The sequence below is a fragment of the Stenella coeruleoalba genome, assembly GCF_951394435.1.
Source record: "Stenella coeruleoalba genome assembly, contig: scaffold_48, whole genome shotgun sequence".
Classification (NCBI taxonomy): Eukaryota; Metazoa; Chordata; class Mammalia; order Artiodactyla; family Delphinidae; genus Stenella; species Stenella coeruleoalba.
Genome location: NW_027646083.1, coordinates 324450 through 342969, shown reverse-complemented (window position 1 = coordinate 342969; position 18520 = coordinate 324450). Strand labels below are relative to the sequence as shown.

At 43.7% G+C, this 18520-nt stretch overlaps 1 long non-coding RNA gene across 24 annotated transcripts in view; it reads right to left on the bottom strand.

Annotated features, from left to right (window-relative positions):
• The window catches only part of LOC307181352, a 1649813-nt gene that overhangs the window by 1310557 nt on the left and 320736 nt on the right, over nucleotides 1-18520 (bottom strand). Inside the window, exons 5-6 of one of the 24 annotated variants that reach the window (XR_013826519.1) lie at nucleotides 11852-11929; nucleotides 10339-10353 (exon numbers count right to left, since the gene is read on the bottom strand). The exons of the other annotated variants lie outside the window; for them this stretch is intronic. This is a non-coding gene — a long non-coding RNA (uncharacterized lncRNA). Of the gene's footprint in view, nucleotides 1-10338; nucleotides 10354-11851; nucleotides 11930-18520 lie in introns of those variants that run through there. 24 annotated transcript variants of the gene reach the window in all.

Sequence of the window (18520 nt, the reverse complement as noted above, 5' to 3'; positions counted from 1 at the left end):
GAGGTGTCTGGACGGGCAAATTTAACTCTCATTTCCTACCAGGAAGAGGAATTAACCAAAGGCTCAGCGTGCCATGCCAGAATCAGATTAGGGCCTGAAGCCATCCTGCGGTGTTGCGGCCAGGTCACAAGAAAGCGAGTTGAAGAAAGGAGCTCAGGGGCACTGTAATTCACAAACCTGCAGAGTTATAAATGACAGCTATCGTCCAAAAATAGACTGACGTAAGGCTGCCAAGAGGACTTGAAAGCGGGGCAGAATTGCAGGAAACCGATTTCAGGAGGTAGACTGGAATTGCATTGAAAGCATAGGAAAAGAGGCAGAACGTCCACAATGATGCACTTGGCCAAAAAGGGCGTATGCGTTTTTTCCTGAATATATTCAGGAAAAAACGCATACGCCCTTTTTGGCCAACCAAGCAAGCTTGCAAAGGAAATCTGCACTACAATGAAGTCTCACTTCCCCCCAGTCAAAAGGGCCATCTGAAAAAAGTGTAAAATCCAGAAAGGCAGGACAGGCCATGGAGAACTGGGAGCCTTGTTATGCTGATGGGCGGGATGTAAATTGCCAACAGACACTCGGGAGAAGTGTATGGTGTTTCCTGAAACATCTAAAAAACAAAGCAACAGAGCCTAGGGCACTGCCACTTATGGTCCTATAGCTTAGGGAAATTAAAATCAAAAAGACACAGCCACCCCAATGTTTGGGACGCCTCTGTTTACAACAACCTCGTTTGCAGTACAAGTTCAACATCGCAGAAAGTGAAAAATGGATAAAGAAGTTGTGGTATTTACTTACAAAGCAATATCACTCAGCAATGAAATCTATGTCATCAGGCCCTTAGCATCACAATGAGTGGATGCAGGTATGATGATTCTAACTGAAATAAGTCACACAGAAAATGAAACATCATAAGATATCAGTAATACATGGAATGTAAACTTGGGTACCCAGGAACTGAATTACAGAACACAACAGGGTCTCAAATTTAGAAAACCAACTTATGCTTGCTTAAGGGTAAAGGTGAGTTGGGGTGCTGCATAAAACCAGAGATTGAAATGAGCACAGATAAAGTTCCTTAAGTCAAATATGGAATAGACAAGAGCTACTCCTTGCTCAACGAAATGGACTCAACACCGCATATTAAACGCCTAAGAATGTACCTGACTAGTAAGTATCTTAAAACCTATGGATTGCTATGTCTCCGAAAGAGAATCAAGCATGTGTACAGGGGCATAAACGCAGCAGTGATAGGATTGGAGAGGTTCGGTGAGCAAATGAAGACCCTTTGAAGTCATATTGCATGGTACCCATTCCACGGGTCTCAACTCTCCAGGTTTTAGGTATTCTTCCTTCAGCTAAAACATGCATGTGGAACCCAAGTATGATCAACCATGTGAACGGGAGACGTGTTCAAATATGTCTCAGTTTTCCTCCCCTGGTACTCGGGTGCAACATTCCAGACGCTTTACTAACACTCTCCCCACTTGGAGAGTCAGCGCCTTTAACCTCCTGTTTGGCCCAGTTTGCAATTTCTGCGGAAGATGAACAGGAATAGCGAGAACCAATGAGAGGCTAGCTGGAGGTGTCTGGACGGGCAAATTTAACTCTCATTTCCCACCAGGAAGAGGAAATAACCAAAGGCTCAGCGTGCCGTACCGGAACCAGATTAGGGCCTGAAGCCATCCTGCAGTGTTGCGGCCAGCTCAAAAGAAAGCGAGTTGAAGAAAGGAGCTCAGGGGCACTGTAATTCACAAACCTGCAGAGTTATAAATGACAGCTATCGTCCAAAAATATACTGAAGTAAGGCTGCCAAGAGGACTTGAAAGCGGGGCAGAATTGCAGGAAACCGATTTCAGGAGGTAGACTGGAATTGCATTGAAAGCATAGGAAAAGAGGCAGAACGTCCACAATGATGCACTTGGCCAAAAAGGGCGTATGCGTTTTTTCCTGAATATATTCAGGAAAAAACGCATACGCCCTTTTTGGCCAACCAAGCAAGCTTGCAAAGGAAATCTGCACTACAATGAAGTCTCACTTCCCCCCAGTCAAAAGCGCCATCAGAAAAAAGTGTAAAATCCAGAAAGGCAGGACAGGCCATGGAGAACTGGGAGCCTTGTTATGCTGATGGGCGGGATGTAAATTGCCAACAGACACTCCGGAGAAGTGTATGGTGTTTCCTGAAACATCTAAAAAACAAAGCAACAGAGCCTAGGGCACTGCCACTTATGGTCCTATAGCTTAGGGAAATTAAAATCAAAAAGACACAGCCACCCCAAAGTTTGGGACACCTCTGTTTACAAGAACCTCGTTTACAGTACAAGTTCAAAATCGCAGAAAGTGAAAAATGGATAAAGAAGTTGTGGTATTTACTTACAAAGCAATATCACTCAGCAATGAAATCTGTGTCATCAGGCCCTTAGCATCACAATGAGTGGATGAAGGTATGATGATTCTAACTGAAATAAGTCACACAGAAAATGAAACATCATAAGATATCAGTAATACACGGAATGTAAACTTGGCTACACAGGAACTGAATTACAGAACAGAACAGGGTCTCAAATTTAGAAAACCAACTTATGCTTGCTTAAGGGTAAAGGTGAGTTGGGGTGCTGCATAAAACCAGAGATTGAAATGAGCACAGATAAAGTTCCTTAAGTCAAATATGGAATAGACAAGAGCTACTCCTTGCTCAACGAAATGGACTCAACACCGCATATTAAACGCCTAAGAATGTACCTGACTAGTAACTATCTTAAAACCTATGGATTGCTATGTCTCCGAAAGAGAATCAAGCATGTGTACAGGGGCATAAACGCAGCAGTGATAGGATTGGAGAGGTTCGGTGAGCAAATGAAGACCCTTTGAAGTCATATTGCATGGTACCCATTCCACGGGTCTCAACTCTCCAGGTTTAAGGTATTCTTCCTTCAGCTAAAACATGCATGTGGAACCCAAGTATGATCAACCATGTGAACGGGAGACGTGTTCAAATATGTCTCAGTTTTCCTCCCCTGGTACTCGGGTGCAACATTCCAGACGCTTTACTAACACTCTCCCCACTTGGAGAGTCAGTCCCTTTAACCTCCTGTTTGGCCCAGTTTGCAATTTCTGCGGAAGATGAACAGGAATAGCGAGAACCAATGAGAGGCTAGCTGGAGGTGTCTGGACGGGCAAATTTAACTCTCATTTTCCACCAGGAAGAGGAATTAACCAAAGGCTCAGCATGCCGGGCCGGAACCAGATTAGGGCCTGAAGCCATCCTGCGGTGTTGCGGCCAGGTCACAAGAAAGCGAGTTGAAGAAAGGAGCTCAGGGGCACTGTAATTCACAAACCTGCAGAGTTATAAATGACAGCTATCGTCCAAAAATAGACTGAAGTAAGGCTGCCAAGAGGACTTGAAAGCGGGGCAGAATTGCAGGAAACCGATTTCAGGAGGTAGACTGGAATTGCATTGAAAGCATAGGAAAAGAGGCAGAACGTCCACAATGATGCACTTGGCCAAAAAGGGCGTATGCGTTTTTTCCTGAATATATTCAGGAAAAAACGCATACGCCCTTTTTGGCCAACCAAGCAAGCTTGCAAAGGAAATCTGCACTACAATGAAGTCTCACTTCCCCCCGGTCAAAAGGGCCATCTGAAAAAAGTGTAAAATCCAGAAAGGCAGGACAGGCCATGGAGAACTGGGAACCTTGTTATGCTGATTGGCGGGATGTAAATTGCCAACAGACACTCGGGAGAAGTGTATGGTGTTTCCTGAAACATCTAAAAAACAAAGCAACAGAGCCTAGGGCACTGCCACTTATGGTCCTATAGCTTAGGGAAATTAAAATCAAAAAGACACAGCCACCCCAAAGTTTGGAATGGCTCTGTTTACAAGAACCTCGTTTACACTACAAGTTCAACATCGCAGAAAGTGAAAAATGGATAAAGAAGTTGTGGTATTTACTTACAAAGCAATATCACTCAGCAATGAAATCTGTGTCATCAGGCCCTTAGCAGCACAATGAGTGGATTCAGGTATGATGATTCTAACTGAAGTAAGTCACACAGAAAAAGAAACATCATAAGATATCAGTAATACACGGAATGTAAACTTGGCTACACAGGAACTGAATTACAGAACAGAACAGGGACTCAAATTTAGAAAACCAACTTATGCTTGCTTAAGGGTAAAGGTGAGTTGGGGTGCTGCATAAAACCAGAGATTGAAATGAGCACAGATAAAGTTCCTTAAGTCAAATATGGAATAGACAAGAGCTACTCCTTGCTCAACGAAATGGACTCAACAACGCATATTAAACGCCTAAGAATGTACCTGACTTGTAAGTATCTTAAAACCTATGGATTGCTATGTCTCCAAAAGAGAATCAAGCATGTGTACAGGGGCATAAACGCAGCAGTGATAGGATTGGAGAGGTTGGGTGAGCAAATGAAGACCCTTTGAACTCATATTGCATGGTACCCATTCCACGTGTTTCAACTACCTAGGTTTAAGGTATTCTTCCTTCATCTAAAACATGCATGTGGAACCTAGAGTATGATCAACCATGTGATCGGGAGACGTGTTCAAATATGTCTCAGTTTTTGTACCCTGGTACTCGGGTGCAACATTCCAGATGCTTTACTAACACTCTCCCGACTTGGAGAGTCAGTCCCTTTAACCTCCTGTTTGGCCCAGTTTGCAATTTCTGCGGAAGATGAACAGGAATAGCGAGAAGCAATGGAGACTAGCTGGAGGTGTCTGGACGGGCAAATTTAACTCTCATTTCCTACCAGGAAGAGGAATTAACCAAAGGCTCAGCGTGCCATGCCAGAATCAGATTAGGGCCTGAAGCCATCCTGCGGTGTTGCGGCCAGGTCACAAGAAAGCGAGTTGAAGAAAGGAGCTCAGGGGCACTGTAATTCACAAACCTGCAGAGTTATAAATGACAGCTATCGTTCAAAAATATACTGAAGTAAGGCTGCCAAGAGGACTTGAAAGCGGGGCAGAATTGCAGGAAACCGATTTCAGGAGGTAGACTGGAATTGCATTGAAAGCATAGGAAAAGAGGCAGAACGTCCACAATGATGCACTTGGCCAAAAAGGGCGTATGCGTTTTTTCCTGAATATATTCAGGAAAAAACGCATACGCCCTTTTTGGCCAACCAAGCAAGCTTGCAAAGGAAATCTGCACTACAATGAAGTCTCACTTCCCCCCAGTCAAAAGGGCCATCTGAAAAAAGTGTAAAATCCAGAAAGGCATGACAGGCCATGGAGAACTGGGAGCCTTGTTATGCTGATGGGCGGGATGTAAATTGCCAACAGACACTAGGGAGAAGTGTATGGTGTTTCCTGAAACATCTAAAAAACAAAGCAACAGAGCCTAGGGCACTGCCACTTATGGTCCTATAGCTTAGGGAAATTAAAATCAAAAAGACACAGCCACCCCAAAGTTTGGGACGCCTCTGTTTACAAGAACCTCGTTTACAGTACAAGTTCAACATCGCAGAAAGTGAAAAATGGATAAAGAAGTTGTGGTATTTACTTACAAAGCAATATCACTCAGCAATGAAATCTGTGTCATCAGGCCCTTAGCATCACAATGAGTGGATGCAGGTATGATGATTCTAACTGAAATAAGTCACACAGAAAATGAAACATCATAAGATATCAGTAATACACGGAATGTAAACTTGGCTACACAGGAACTGAATTACAGAACAGAACAGGGTCTCAAATTTAGAAAACCAACTTATGCTTGCTTAAGGGTAAAGGTGAGTTGGGGTGCTGCATAAAACCAGAGATTGAAATGAGCACAGATAAAGTTCCTTAAGTCAAATATGGAATAGACAAGAGCTACTCCTTGCTCAAAGAAATGGACTCAACACCGCATATTAAATGCCTAAGAATGTACCTGACTAGTAAGTATCGTAAAACCTATGGATTGCTATGTCTCCGAAAGAGAATCAAGCATGTGTACAGGGGCATAAACGCAGCAGTGATAGGATTGGAGAGGTTCGGTGAGCAAATGAAGACCCTTTGAAGTCATATTGCATGGTACCCATTCCACGGGTCTCAACTCTCCAGGTTTAAGGTATTCTTCCTTCAGCTAAAACATGCATGTGGAACCCAAGTATGATCAACCATGTGATCGGGAGACGTGTTCAAATATGTCCCAGTTTTCGTACCCTGGTACTCGGATGCAACATTCCAGACGCTTTACTAACACTCTCCCGACTTGGAGAGTCAGCGCCTTTAAACTCCTGTTTGGCCCAGTTTGCAATTTCTGCGGAAGATGAACAGGAATAGCGAGAACCAATGAGAGGCTAGCTGGAGGTGTCTGGACGGGCAAATTTAACTCTCATTTCCCACCAGGAAGAGGAATTAACCAAAGGCTCAGCGTCCCGTGCCGGAACCAGATTAGGGCCTGAAGCCATCCTGCGGTGTTGCGGCCAGCTCAAAAGAAAGCGAGTTGAAGAAAGGAGCTCAGGGGCACTGTAATTCACAAACCTGCAGAGTTACAAATGACAGCTATCCTCCAAAAATACACTGAAGTAAGGCTGCCAAGAGGACTTGAAAGCGGGGCAGAATTGCAGGAAACCGATTTCAGGAGGTAGACTGGAATTGCATTGAAAGCATAGGAAAAGAGGCAGAACGTCCACAATGATGCACTTGGCCAAAAAGGGCGTATGCGTTTTTTCCTGAATATATTCAGGAAAAAACGCATACATCCTTTTTGGCCAACCAAGCAAACTTGCAAAGGAAATCTGCACTACAATGAAGTCTCACTTCCCCCCAGTGAAAAGGGCCATCTGAAAAAAGTGTAAAATCCAGAAAGGCAGGACAGGCCATGGAGAACTGGGAGCCTTGTTATGCTGATGGGCGGGATGTAAATTGCCAACAACCACTCGGGAGAAGTGTATGGTGTTTCCTGAAACATCTAAAAAACAAAGCAACAGAGCCTAGGGCACTTCCACTTATGGTCCTATAGCTTAGGGAAATTAAAATCAAAAAGACACAGCCACCCCAAAGTTTGGGACGCCTCTGTTTACAAGAACCTCGTTTACCATACAAGTTCAATATCACAGAAAGTGAAAAATGGATAAAGAACTTTTGGTACTTACGTACAATGCAGTATCACTCAGCAATGAAATCTATGTCATCAGGCCCGTAGCAGCATAATGAGTGGATTCAGGTACGATGATTCTAACTGAAATAAGTCACACAGAAAAAGAAACATCATAAGATATCACTAATACACGGATTGTAAACTTGGCTACACAGGAACTGAATTACAGAACAGAACAGGGTCTCAAATTTAGAAAACCAACTTATGCTTGCTTAAGGGGAAAGGTGAGTTGGGGTGCTGCATAAAACCAGAGATTGAAATGAGCACAGATAAAGTTCCTTAAGCCAAATATGGAATAGACAAGAGCTACTCCTTGCTCAACGAAATGGACTCAACACCGCATATTAAACGCCTAAGAATGTACCTGACTAGTAAGTATCTTAAAACCTAGGGATTGCTATGTCTCCGAAAGAGAATCAAGCATGTGTACAGGGGCATAAACGCAGCAGTGATAGGATTGGAGAGGTTCGGTGAGCAAATGAAGACCGTTTGAAGTCATATTGCATGGTACCCATTCCACGGGTCTCAACTCTCCAGGTTTAAGGTATTCTTCCTTCAGCTAAAACATGCATGTGGAACCCAGAGTATGATCAACCATGTTATCGGGAGACGTGTTCAAATATGTCCCAGTTTTCGTACCCTGGTACTCGGGTGCAACATTCCACATGCTTTACTAACACTCTCCCGACTTGGAGAGTCAGTCCCTTTAACCTCCTGTTTGGCCAAGTTTGCAATTTCTGCGGAAGATGAACAGGAATAGCGAGAACCAATGAGAGACTACCTGGAGGTTTCTGAACAGGCAAATTTAACTCTCATTTCCCACCAGGAAGAGGAAATAACCAAAGGCTCAGCGTGCCGTGCCGGAACCAGATTAGGGCCTGAAGCCATCCTGCGGTGTTGCGGCCAGGTCACAAGAAAGCGAGTTGAAGAAAGGAGCTCAGGGGCACTGTAATTCACAAACCTGCAGAGTTATAAATGACAGCTATCGTCCAAAAATAGACTGAAGTAAGGCTGCCAAGAGGACTTGAAAGCGGGGCAGAATTGCAGGAAACCGATTTCAGGAGGTAGACTGGAATTGCATTGAAAGCATAGGAAAAGAGGCAGAACGTCCACAATGATGCACTTGGCCAAAAAGGGCGTATGCGTTTTTTCCTGAATATATTCAGGAAAAAACGCATACGCCCTTTTTGGCCAACCAAGCAAGCTTGCAAAGGAAATCTGCACTACAATGAAGTCTCACTTCCCCCCGGTCAAAAGGGCCATCTGAAAAAAGTATAAAATCCAGAAAGGCAGGACAGGCCATGGAGAACTGGGAGCCTTGTTATGCTGATGGGCGGGATGTAAATTGCCAACAGACACTCGGGAGAAGTCTATGGTGTTTCCTGAAACATCTAAAAAACAAAGCAACAGAGCCTAGGGCACTTCCACTTATGGTCCTATAGCTTAGGGAAATTAAAATCAAAAAGACACAGCCACCCCAAAGTTTGGATCGGCTCTGTTTACAAGAACCTCGTTTACAGTACAAGTTCAACATCACAGAAAGTGAAAAATGGATAAAGAAGTTGTGGTATTTACTTACAAAGCAATATCACTCAGCAATGAAATCTGTGTCATCAGGCCCTTAGCAGCACAATGAGTGGATTCAGGTATGATGATTCTAACTGAAATAAGTCACACAGAAAAAGAAACATCATAAGATATCAGTAATACACGGAATGTAAACTTGGCTACACAGGAACTGAATTACAGAACAGAACAGGGTCTCAAATTTAGAAAACCAACTTATGCTTGCTTAAGGGGAAAGGTGAGTTGGGGTGCTGCATAAAACCAGAGATTGAAATGAGCACAGATAAAATTCCTTAAGCCAAATATGGAATAGACAAGAGCTACTCCTTGCTCAACGAAATGGACTCAACACCCCATATTAAACGCCTAAGAATGTACCTGACTAGTAAGTATCTTAAAACCTATGGATTGCTATGTCTCCGAAAGAGAATCAAGCATGTGTACAGGGGCATAAACGCAGCAGTGATAGGATTGGAGAGGTTCGGTGAGCAAATGAAGACCCTTTGAAGTCATATTGCATGGTACCCATTCCACGGGTTTCAACTACCCAGGTTTAAGGTATTCTTCCTTCAGCTAAAACATGCATGTGGAACCTAGAGTATGATCAACCATGTGATCGGGAGACGTGTTCAAATATGTCCCAGTTTTCGTACCCTGGTACTCGGGTGCAACATTCCAGACGCTTTACTAACACTCTCCCGACTTGGAGAGTCAGTCGCTTTAACCTCCTGTTTGGCCCAGTTTGCAATTTCTGCGGAAGATGAACAGGAATAGCGAGAACCAATGAGAGGCTAGCTGGAGGTGTCTGGACGGGCAAATTTAACTCTCATTTCCCACCAGGAAGAGGAATTAACCAAAGGCTCAGCGTGCCGTTCCGGAACCAGATTAGGGCCTGAAGCCATCCTGCGGTGTTGCGGCCAGCTCAAAAGAAAGCGAGTTGAAGAAAGGAGCTCAGGGGCACTGTAATTCACAAACCTGCAGAGTTATAAATGACAGCTATCGTCCAAAAATAGACTGAAGTAAGGCTGCCAAGAGGACTTGAAAGCGGGGCAGAATTGCAGGAAACCGATTTCAGAAGGTAGACTGGAATTGCATTGAAAGCATAGGAAAAGAGGCAGAACGTCCACAATGATGCACTTGGCCAAAAAGGGCGTATGCGTTTTTTCCTGAATATATTCAGGAAAAAACGCATACGCAGTTTTTGGCCAACCAAGCAAGCTTGCAAAGGAAATCTGCACTACAATGAAGTCTCACTTCCCCCCGGTCAAAAGGGCCATCTGAAAAAAGTGTAAAATCCAGAAAGGCAGGACAGGCCATGGAGAACTGGGAGCCTTGTTATGCTGATGGGCGGGATGTAAATTACCAACAGACACTCAGGAGAAGTGTATGGTGTTTCCTGAAACATCTAAAAAACAAAGCAACAGAGCCTAGGGCACTGCCACTTATGGTCCTATAGCTTAGGGAAATTAAAATCAAAAAGACACAGCCACCCCAAAGTTTGGGACGCCTCTGTTTACAAGAACCTCGTTTACAGTACAAGTTCAACATCGCAGAAAGTGAAAAATGGATAAAGAAGTTGTGGTATTTACTTACAAAGCAATATCACTCAGCAATGAAATCTATGTCATCAGGCCCTTAGGAGCACAATGAGTGAATTCAGGTATGATGATTCTAACTGAAATAAGTCACACAGAAAAAGACACATCATAAGATATCAGTAATACACGGAATGTAAACTTGGCTACACAGGAACTGAATTACAGAACAGAACAGGGTCTCAAATTTAGAAAACCAACTTATGCTTGCTTAAGGGGAAAGGTGAGTTGGGGTGCTGCATAAAACCAGAGATTGAAATGAGCACAGATAAAGTTCCTTAAGCCAAATATGGAATAGACAAGAGCTACTCCTTGCTCAACGAAATGGACTCAACACCGCATATTAAACGCCTAAGAATGTACCTGACTAGTAAGTATCTTAAAACCTATGGATTGCTATGTCTCCGAAAGAGAATCAAGCATGTGTACAGGGGCATAAACGCAGCAGTGATAGGATTGGAGAGGTTCGGTGAGCAAATGAAGACCCTTTGAAGTCATATTGCATGGTACCCATTCCACGGGTTTCAACTACCCAGGTTTAAGGTATTCTTCCTTCAGCTAAAACATGCATGTGGAACCTAGAGTATGATCAACCATGTGATCGGGAGACGTGTTCAAATATGTCCCAGTTTTCGTACCCTGGTACTCGGGTGCAACATTCCAGACGCTTTACTAACACTCTCCCGACTTGGAGAGTCAGTCCCTTTAACCTCCTGTTTGGCCCAGTTTGCAATTTCTGCGGAAGATGAACAGGAATAGCGAGAACCAATGAGAGACTAGCTGGAGGTGTCTGGACGGGCAAATTTAACTCTCATTTCCCACCAGGAAGAGGAATTAACCAAAGGCTCAGCGTGCCGTACCGGAACCAGATTAGGGCCTGAAGCCATCCTGCGGTGTTGCGGCCAGCTCAAAAGAAAGCGAGTTGAAGAAAGGAGCTCAGGGGCACTGTAATTCACAAACCTGCAGACTTATAAATGACAGCTATCGTCCAAAAATAGACTGAAGTAAGGCTGCCAAGAGGACTTGAAAGCGGGGCAGAATTGCAGGAAACCGATTTCAGGAGGTAGACTGGAATTGCATTGAAAGCATAGGAAAAGAGGCAGAACGTCCACAATGATGCACTTGGCCAAAAAGGGCGTATGCGTTTTTTCCTGAATATATTCAGGAAAAAACGCATACGCCCTTTTTGGCCAACCAAGCAAGCTTGCAAAGGAAATCTGCACTACAATGAAGTCTCACTTCCCCCCGGTCAAAAGGGCCATCTGAAAAAAGTGTAAAATCCAGAAAGGCAGGACAGGCCATGGACAACTGGGAGCCTTGTTATGCTGATGGGCGGGATGTAAATTGCCAACAGACACTCCGGAGAAGTGTATGGTGTTTCCTTAAACATCTAAAAAACAAAGCAAGAGAGCCTAGGGCACTGCCACTTATGGTCCTATAGCTTAGGGAAATTAAAATCAAAAAGACACAGCCACCCCAAAGTTTGGGACGCCTCTGTTTACAAGAACCTCGTTTACAGTACAAGTTCAACATCGCAGAAAGTGAAAAATGGATAAATAAGTTGTGGTATTTACTTACAAAGCAATATCACTCAGCAATGAAATCTATGTCATCAGGCCCTTAGGAGCACAATGAGTGGATTCAGGTATGATGATTCTAACTGAAATAAGTCACACAGAAAAAGACACATCATAAGATATCAGTAATACACGGAATGTAAACTTGGCTACACAGGAACTGAATTACAGAACAGAACAGGGTCTCAAATTTAGAAAACCAACTTATGCTTGCTTAAGGGGAAAGGTGAGTTGGGGTGCTGCATAAAACCAGAGATTGAAATGAGCACAGATAAAGTTCCTTAAGCCAAATATGGAATAGACAAGAGCTACTCCTTGCTCAACGAAATGGACTCAACACCGCATATTAAACGCCTAAGAATGTACCTGACTAGTAAGTATCTTAAAACCTATGGATTGCTATGTCTCCGAAAGAGAATCAAGCATGTGTACAGGGGCATAAACGCAGCAGTGATAGGATTGGAGAGGTTCGGTGAGCAAATGAAGACCCTTTGAAGTCATATTGCATGGTACCCATTCCACGGGTTTCAACTACCCAGGTTTAAGGTATTCTTCCTTCAGCTAAAACATGCATGTGGAACCTAGAGTATGATCAACCATGTGATCGGGAGACGTGTTCAAATATGTCCCAGTTTTCGTACCCTGGTACTCGGGTGCAACATTCCAGACGCTTTACTAACACTCTCCCAACTTGGAGAGTCAGTCCCTTTAACCTCCTGTTTGGCCCAGTTTGCAATTTCTGCGGAAGATGAACAGGAATAGCGAGAACCAATGAGAGACTAGCTGGAGGTGTCTGGACGGGCAAATTTAACTCTCATTTCCCACCAGGAAGAGGAATTAACCAAAGGCTCAGCGTGCCGTACCGGAACCAGATTAGGGCCTGAAGCCATCCTGCGGTGTTGCGGCCAGCTCAAAAGAAAGCGAGTTGAAGAAAGGAGCTCAGGGGCACTGTAATTCACAAACCTGCAGACTTATAAATGACAGCTATCGTCCAAAAATAGACTGAAGTAAGGCTGCCAAGAGGACTGGAAAGCGGGGCAGAATTGCAGGAAACCGATTTCAGGAGGTAGACTGGAATTGCATTGAAAGCATAGGAAAAGAGGCAGAACGTCCACAATGATGCACTTGGCCAAAAAGGGCGTATGCGTTTTTTCCTGAATATATTCAGGAAAAAACGCATACGCCCTTTTTGGCCAACCAAGCAAGCTTGCAAAGGAAATCTGCACTACAATGAAGTCTCACTTCCCCCCGGTCAAAAGGGCCATCTGAAAAAAGTGTAAAATCCAGAAAGGCAGGACAGGCCATGGAGAACTGGGAGCCTTGTTATGCTGATGGGCGGGATGTAAATTGCCAACAGACACTCCGGAGAAGTGTATGGTGTTTCCTTAAACATCTAAAAAACAAAGCAACAGAGCCTAGGGCACTGCCACTTATGGTCCTATAGCTTAGGGAAATTAAAATCAAAAACACACAGCCACCCCAAAGCTTGGAACGGCTCTGTTTACAGGAACCTCGTTTACAGTACAAGTTCAACATCGCAGAAAGTGAAAAATGGATAAAGAAGTTGTGGTATTTACTTACAAAGCAATATCACTCAGCAATGAAATCTGTGTCATCAGGCCCTTAGCAGCACAATGAGTGGATTCAGGTATGATGATTCTAACTGAAATAAGTCACACAGAAAAAGAAACATCATAAGATATCAGTAATACACGGATTGTAAACTTGGCTACACAGGAACTGAATGACAGAACAGAACAGGGTCTCAAATTTAGAAAACCAACTTATGCTTGCTTAAGGGTAAAGGTGAGTTGGGGTGCTGCATAAACCCAGAGATTGAAATGAGCACAGATAAAGTTCCTTAAGCCAAATATGGAATAGACAAGAGCTACTCCTTGCTCAACGAAATGGACTCAACACCCCATATTAAACACCAAAGAATGTACCTGACTAGTAAGTATCTTAAAACCTATGGATTGCTATGTCTCCAAAAGAGAATCAAGCATGTGTACAGGGGCATAAACGCAGCAGTGATAGGATTGGAGAGGTTCGGTGAGCAAATGAAGACCCTTTGAAGTCATATTGCATGGTACCCATTCCACGGGTTTCAAATACACAGGTTTAAGGTATTCTTCCTTCAGCTAAAACATGCATGTGGAACCCAAGTATGATCAACCATGTGAAAGAGAGACGTGTTCAAATATGTCTCAGTTTTCCTCCCATGGTACTCGGGTGCAACATTCCAGATGCTTTACTAACACTCTCCCCACTTGGAGAGTCAGTCCCTTTAACTTCTTGTTTGGCCCAGTTTGCAATTTCTGTGGAAGATGAACAGGAATAGCGAGAACCAATGAGAGACTAGCTGGAGGTGTCTGGACGGGCAAATGTAACTCTCATTTCCCACCAGGAAGAGGAATTAACCAAAGGCTCAGCGTGCTGTACCGGAACCAGATTAGGGCCTGAAGCCATCCTGCGGTGTTGCGGCCAGCTCAAAAGAAAGCGAGTTGAAGAAAGGAGCTCAGGGGCACTGTAATTCACAAACCTGCAGAGTTATAAATGACAGCTATCGTCCAAAAATAGACTGAAGTAAGGCTGCCAAGAGGACTTGAAAGCGGGGCAGAATTGCAGGAAACCGATTTCAGGAGGTAGACTGGAATTGCATTGAAAGCATAGGAAAAGAGGCAGAACGTCCACAATGATGCACTTGGCCAAAAAGGGCGTATGCGTTTTTTCCTGAATATATTCAGGAAAAAACGCATACGCCCTTTTTGGCCAACCAAGCAAGCTTGCAAAGGAAATCTGCACTACAATGAAGTCTCACTTCCCCCTGGTCAAAAGGGCCATCTGAAAAAAGTGTAAAATCCAGAAAGGCAGGACAGGCCATGGAGAACTGGGAGCCTTGTTATGCTGATGGGCGGGATGTAAATTGCCAACAGACACTCGGGAGAAGTGTATGGTGTTTCCTTAAACATCTAAAAAACAAAGCAACAGAGCCTAGGGCACTGCCACTTATGGTCCTATAGCTTAGGGAAATTAAAATCAAAAAGACACAGCCACCCCAAAGTTTGGAACGGCTCTGTTTACAGGAACCTCGTTTACAGTACAAGTTCAACATCGCAGAAAGTGAAAAATGGATAAAGAAGTTGTGGTATTTACTTACAAAGCAATATCACTCAGCAATGAAATCTGTGTCATCAGGCCCTTAGCAGCACAATGAGTGGATTCAGGTATGATGATTCTAACTGAAATAAGTCACACAGAAAAAGAAACATCATAAGATATCAGTAATACACGGATTGTAAACTTGGCTACACAGGAACTGAATGACAGAACAGAACAGGTTCTCAAATTTAGAAAACCAACTTATGCTTGCTTAAGGGTAAAGGTGAGTTGGGGTGCTGCATAAAACCAGAGATTGAAATGAGCACAGATAAAGTTCCTTAAGCCAAATATGGAATAGACAAGAGCTACTCCTTGCTCAACGAAATGGACTCAACACCGCATATTAAACGCCTAAGAATGTACCTGACTAGTAAGTATCTTAAAACCTATAGATTGCTATGTCTCCGAAAGAGAATCAAGCATGTGTACAGGGGCATGAACGCAGCAGTGATAGGATTGGAGAGGTTCGGTGAGCAAATGAAGACCCTTTGAAGTCATATTGCATGGTACCCATTACACGGGTTTCAACTACCCAGGTTTAAGGTATTCTTCCTTCAGCTAAAACATGCATGTGGAACCTAGAGTATGATCAACCATGTGATCGGGAGACGTGTTCAAATATGTCTCAGTTTTCGTACCCTGGTACTTGGGTGCAACATTCCAGACGCTTTACTAACACTCTCCCGACTTGGAGAGTCAGTCCCTTTGACCTCCTGTTTGGCCCAGTTTGCAATTTCTGCGGAAGATGAACAGGAATAGTGAGAACCAATGAGAGACTAGCTGGAGGTGTCTGGACGGGCAAATTTAACTCTCATTTCCCACCAGGAAGAGGAAATAACCAAAGGCTCAGCGTTCCATACCAGAATCAGATTAGGGCCTGAAGCCATCCTGCGGTGTTGCGGCCAGCTCAAAAGAAAGCGAGTTGAAGAAAGGAGCTCAGGGGCACTGTAATTCACAAACCTGCAGAGTTATAAATGACAGCTATCGTCCAAAAATATACTGAAGTAAGGCTGCCAAGAGGACTTGAAAGCAGGGCAGAATTGCAGGAAACCGATTTCAGGAGGTAGACTGGAATTGCATTGAAAGCATAGGAAAAGAGGCAGAACGTCCACAATGATGCACTTGGCCAAAAAGGGCGTATGCGTTTTTTCCTGAATATATTCAGGAAAAAACGCATACGCCCTTTTTGGCCAACCAAGCAAGCTTGCAAAGGAAATCTGCACTACAATGAAGTCTCACTTCCCCCCGGTCAAAAGGGCCATCTGAAAAAAGTGTAAAATCCAGAAAGGCAGGACAGGCCATGGAGAACTGGGAGCCTTGTTATGCTGATGGGCGGGATGTAAATTGCCAACAACCACTCGGGAGAAGTGTATGGTGTTTCCTGAAACATCTAAAAAACAAAGCGACAGAACCTAGGGCACTTCCACTTATGGTCCTATAGCTTAGGGAAATTAAAATCAAAAAGACACAGCCACCCCAAAGTTTGGATCGGCTCTGTTTACAAGAACCTCGTTTACAGTACAAGTTCAACATCGCAGAAAGTGAAAAATGGATAAAGAAGTTGTGGTATTTACTTACAAAGCAATATCACTCAGCAATGAAATCTGTGTCATCAGGCCCTTAGCAGCACAATGAGTGGATTCAGGTATGATGATTCTAACTGAAATAAGTCACACAGAAAAAGAAACATCATAAGATATCACTAATACACGGAATGTAAAGTTGGCTACACAGGAACTGAATGACAGAACAGAACAGGTTCTCAAATTTAGAAAACCAACTTATGCTTGCTTAAGGGTAAAGATGAGTTGGGGTGCTGCATAAAACCAGAGATTGAAATGAGCACAGATAAAGTTCCTTAAGCCAAATATGGAATAGACAAGAGCTACTCCTTGCTCAACGAAATGGACTCAACACCCCATATTAAACGCCTAAGAATGTACCTGACTAGTAAGTATCTTAAAACCTATGGATTGCTATGTCTCCAAAAGAGAATCAAGCATGTGTACAGGGGCATAAACGCAGCAGTGATAGGACTGGAGAGGTTCGGTGAGCAAATGAAGACCCTTTGAAGTCATATTGCATGGTACCCATTCCACGGGTTTCAACTACCCAGGTTTAAGGTATTTTTCCTTCAGCTAAAACATGCATGTGGAACCTAGAGTATGATCAACCATGAGATCGGGAGACGTGTTCAAATATGTCCCAGTTTTCGTACCCTGGTACTCGGGTGCAACATTCCAGACGCTTTACTAACACTCTCCCGACTTGGAGAGTCAGTCCCTTTAACCTCCTGTTTGGCCCAGTTTGCAATTTCTGCGGAAGATGAACAGGAATAGCGAGAACCAATGAGAGGCTAGCTGGAGGTGTCTGGACGGGCAAATTTAACTCTCATTTCCCACCAGGAAGAGGAATTAACCAAAGGCTCAGCGTGCCTTGCCGGAACCAGGTTAGGGCCTGAAGCCATCCTGCGGTGTTGTGGCCAGCTCAAAAGAAAGCGAGTTGAAGAAAGGAGCTCAGGGGCACTGTAATTCACAAACCTGCAGAGTTATAAATGACAGCTATCGTCCAAAAATAGACTGAAGTAAGGCTGCCAAGAGGACTTGAAAGCGGGGCAGAATTGCAGGAAACCGATTTCAGGAGGTAGACTGGAATTGCATTGAAAGCATAGGAAAAGAGGCAGAACGTCCACAATGATGCACTTGGCCAAAAAGGGCGTATGCGTTTTTTCCTGAATATATTCAGGAAAAAAACGCATACGCCCTTTTTGGCCAACCAAGCAAGCTTGCAAAGGAAATCTGCACTACAATGAAGTCTCACTTCCCCCCGGTCAAAAGGGCCATCTGAAAAAAGTGTAAAATCCAGAAAGGCAGGACAGGCCATGGAGAACTGGGAGCCTTGTTATACTGATGGGCGGGATGAAAATTGCCAACAGACACTCGGGAGAAGTGTATGGTGTTTCCTTAAACATCTAAAAAACAAAGCAACAGAGCCTAGGGCACTGCCACTTATGGTCCTATAGCTTAGGGAAATTAAAATCAAAAAGACACAGCCACCCCAAAGTTTGGAATGGCTCTGTTTACAAGAACCTCGTTTACAGTACAAGTTCAACATCGCAGAAAGTGAAAAATGGATAAAGAAGTTGTGGTATTTACTTACAAAGCAATATCACTCAGCAATGAAATCTGTGTCATCAGGCCCTTAGCAGCACAATGAGTGGATTCAGGTATGATGATTCTAACTGAAATAAGTCACACAGAAAAAGAAACATCATAAGATATCAGTAATACATGGAATGTAAACTTGGCTACACAGGAACTGAATTACAGAACAGAACAGGGTCTCAAATTTAGAAAACCAACTTATGCTTGCTTAAGGGGAAAGGTGAGTTGGGGTGCTGCATAAAACCAGAGATTGAAATGAGCACAGATAAAGTTCCTTAAGCCAAATATGGAATAGACAAGAGCTACTCCTTGCTCAACGAAATGGACTCAACACCGCATATTAA